A 4,290-nucleotide genomic window follows, 5' to 3' on the forward strand; every position below is an offset into this window, starting at 1 on the left:
GCCATAACTGTGAAATTCTCCTCCACACACTATGATGATGTAATTATGGAGAGTATACATTGCTCATTATATGTGTGGTGTTCTGTTACTCTCTCTTCCCCTCCAGTGCATTTTTTTCACACTACATTAAACACACAAAGCTGGTCCTCTGGGTCTGGTGCGGCTCTCTGATTTGTTTCAGAGCTGGCCATACAATACGCTCTGGTGCCTAACCCTTGCCTGAAGCCAGCTGACCTACATTGTACTGAATATAGAAGATCCTTCTTATCTCTTTTACACAAAGAGGTTGTGAAAACGCATAAAGTACCATCATGAGGAATGTTTTGTGGGGAAATGCACTTCTGAGAAAGCTGGCAAATTGTATCACTGCAGCTTACAAAATATTACACCAACTTTTTGACAGACAGAAACTTGTTTGTACAGTTTTACTTTTTTTCTTTTTTCCCAGATGTTTTTGCCGCAAACCTACTGTTAATTGGCAACCTTTGGCGACAACTTTTTCTGAGGTAGATTTTAATTCAAAGCCCATGTTTCAGTATAATTGAATGCATTCAGATATCTCACACCGTCTGCAGGTTCTTACTCAGAACTGAGGCTCAGATGAAGTCACATCACAAAATAAAGTGCAGCTCCAGAAGCTTATTTGACCCGAATAACCTGCAGAGTGACTTTGACTAATTGGATGTCAGAGACTGTGCTGAACTGCCTCAGAAAGCAAAAGCATTAATTAATATTCCTCCATGTCCTGCTTAACAAGAAAATTGAGTGATAATGGGACCTAACTGCCCCGCATCTGCTAGAGTCGCTTGATTAAATGCGTTGTGGCCTAAAGGTTGCGATGTGACATTGATATTGTTATGGCTTCATTATGAGAAATCAGATTTCTTGCATCCAGCTGCCTCTTTGTAATAACCTCGTTGTACTGGTAAAATGAACTGCCCCATTTTGTGAAGTGTACAGATGCTGTTCGTATGTGTTTGGGTTTTGCAGGGGCACCAGTAATGGCTTTTTAGTGTCAGCAGCTGTACAGTTACAAGCAGGATAGCGCTAGTTGGACAACTGCATTAGCTGAATGGGTACAGGGCTCCGTGTGGCCGCACAGGTCCCTCTCCATCTCACCCTTGGACTTTTTCACACATCTGAATCACACCTGCCTCAGCTCTGCGCATCAGGCTGTCTCAGCACACTTATCCATGCTCCTCTGATCTCCAGTGGTACGCTCAACCGCGCCGGCCTCTTTACATCTATAACACTTGTATCAGTAACTTCATTTAAAGTTCAGCACAGCCTCAGGGCGTTTAGCTGTTCTGTTCTGAAGTCTTATTCTGACAGTTCCAGCCACATTTGTGACCCTGGACCACAAAACCAGTCATAAGGGTCACATTTTTGTTTTATACATCATCTGTAAGGTGAATAAATAAGCTTTCCATTGTTGTATGGTTTGTTAGGATAGGACAATATTTGGCCGAGATACAACTATTTGAAAATCTGAGGGTGCAAAAAAAAAAAAACATATTGAGAAAATAGCCTTTAAAGTTGTGCAAATGAAGTTCTAAGCAATGCATATTACTAATCAAAAATTAAGTGTTGCTATATTTATGGTAGGACATTTACACAATATCTTCATGAAACATGATCTTTACTTAATATCCTAATGATTTTTGGCATAAAAGAAAAAAATGATCATTTTGACCCATACAGTGTATTGTTGGCTATTGCTACAAATATACCCCAGCGACTTAAGACTGCTTTTGTGCTCCAGGGTCACATATCACTAAGGAGTTTGTAAATGTGTTTCTTTCTTTCTTTCTTTCTTATTCGAAACATTTTGAAAATTGTAAATGTCTTTACTGCCATTTTTGTTCAGTTTAATGCAATTTCTTCCTCAGTAAAAGCATTATTTTTATTTAAAAAAGCAACAACCCCAAACCTTGGAACAGTAGCATGCACTTAAGTTCATTAATTAATTCACTTCATTTGATTAATTGCATATGCAATTAATTCCATACATTTTTAATTGACCTATGAATATTCATGTTATTATTATAAATAGATGTACATTAATTAATTAATTGTTACTGTCATTTATTTTATTGCTATGACATTGACATGACTCATTTATAATCATTTATATGATAATTTATTCAGATCTTACAAAAAACGATTTACAAAGAGAGGCCTTGTTTCCCACTGAGTGTTTTGCTTTTCTCTACACTTGTTTTGTAAAAAAAAAAAAAAAAAAAAAAAAAAAAACAACATTTAAAAGTGCAAAGACAATTTCCGCTTCTGCTCACGAAGACTTTCAGATTTCACAGGTTCTGAAGTTCTTTGTAAGTGTTGCTCAGCAGTGGTCTTCTGTACTCCTTAGTATTCAATAACAAGATTGGTTTCGTTGAATGGCTTTCACACCTGCCATCATAATGGAAGGTCAAATATTAGAAATAAGTGCTATTCAAATCCTCTGTAATTGAATATTTGAATGGCCAATTAAAATCCCTGTTGGAGGTTTAGATAAGGGGAATTAGCTTTTCGTTATCACCTCCCTTTGAAAAGCTTTCCTCCCATTCACCATTATTCCCCGGAATTCTGTCACTCTGATTTTCCTTACACTTTTACCTCCATTGTTGGACATGCTGGTTTAATAATAATAGTGCAGAAGAAACTTTTGCAGATGAAATGGCATGGAGAGTGTACAGTTTCTGTGGGTGAGGTGCAGCATTCACACCCGCCCATGGTGGAAAAAAAAAAGGATTTAGCCATACTTCCCACATATTCCAAGAAAGACTCCTGTTGCTGCTGTCAACTCGTATTGTCTCCTCCCTGCCTCCTTTGCGTTTTTTGCTGTTTGTTAGGAACATCATGCCCCCTCAGGTTTATTAGCCAAGTGGCTTTTAATGCAACTTCCAAAAAAAATAAAATAAATAAAGACAGAGAGAGAATATTTGTATCTTTGATAATTAGGTTGCATAACTCTAACAAAGAAAGATGTTGGTCTTCACCCATTCACACGGCTAAGTTTGGTTGATCAGTCGTGTCGCACCTTCCACTGATAATTTGCTTTAAACTGAATATTCCGTTGTCATCATCTACCTACTCTTGTGTCACTCGAAACTAACGTGACTCTTTCCCATGGAACACAAAAGGAGTTATTTAGCTGCTTTTTTTCCATTGCAGTTCAGTAGCAATTTTGCTTGGTAAAAAAAAAAATATATATATATAAAATAAAAAACAAGTAGAAGCATGACATATCTGGTCTTTGCCTCTTTTCAAGACGAAATCCAATAAATAGCAACACTTTTTTGTGTTGGATTATTTTTAGTTCACTTAACACATGTTCTGTGTGATGAGTGTGTTGGGGGAGGAGCGTTTCTGTGTGTCTATATTGAGTTTCATGTCCCTTGCAGTTAGCTGCTGAGAAACAGAGACACAAACTTGTTAAAATGACAATTCTCTGTGAAATTCTCTGTGAAACTAAGACCTTGTCAGCTTGTGCATCACGAGGGGTCTCTGTCAAAACAGTCAGATGCTTGTTCCAACAGTGGTCCTTGATTTTATAGTCTATGTTTCTGTGATTTAGTTAGTCAGATAACATCTGAAAAATATTTTAATTTTTAGCGTATAACGTTGTGTGAAGTCCTCTTCGGCAGAAGGCATGTTGTCCTTCCAATATTAATGACCCCCCCCCCGATCCTGATCCTTAATACTATATCAGTAATATTTGATGCATTATTGTGTGTACACAGCTCAGTCCTTACACTGTGAATAAAAAGGAAAGCCTTATTATTCAGCAGGGCACAACAGAGGAGTAGCATAGCTGATATTTTAAAATATTGCATCAGGACAAATCATAATGTTAGAATATAATGTAGGTCATTGCGTGCACCTTTCTATTGTTTCTATGTGCAAGACACGCAGGCTTTTCTATTCTTCAAACGCTTTTTATTTCAGTATGATAACACATTTATGAGGAGAGTCTAAAAAGGTGTATCAGAAATGAAGTTGAAATATTCAGGCAGCCTACTCTTTTATTTTCAAGCTGATGAGCTAATACCTTCATAACGTTTAGAAGCACACTGTGTTACTTTGTTGTAAATGTTGTAATGTATGCACACAGGAACATGCGGGTCAGGAAACACAGTCCAGCTCATAAGGGCTGATTTGTTGAATTTTTTGAGTTCTGTTGGTTGGTTGTTGGAAAGTTTTCTACTGCAGTAATGAAAGTATTCTAAGCAAAACTGCTTTGAGAGTTTGACATGCAATGAGCAGCAAAGTTCCTTTAGTTTTTGACTC

This window comes from Sinocyclocheilus rhinocerous, unplaced genomic scaffold (assembly GCF_001515625.1).
Source record: "Sinocyclocheilus rhinocerous isolate Xijiao unplaced genomic scaffold, SAMN03320098_v1.1 scaffold718, whole genome shotgun sequence".
Classification (NCBI taxonomy): Eukaryota; Metazoa; Chordata; class Actinopteri; order Cypriniformes; family Cyprinidae; genus Sinocyclocheilus; species Sinocyclocheilus rhinocerous.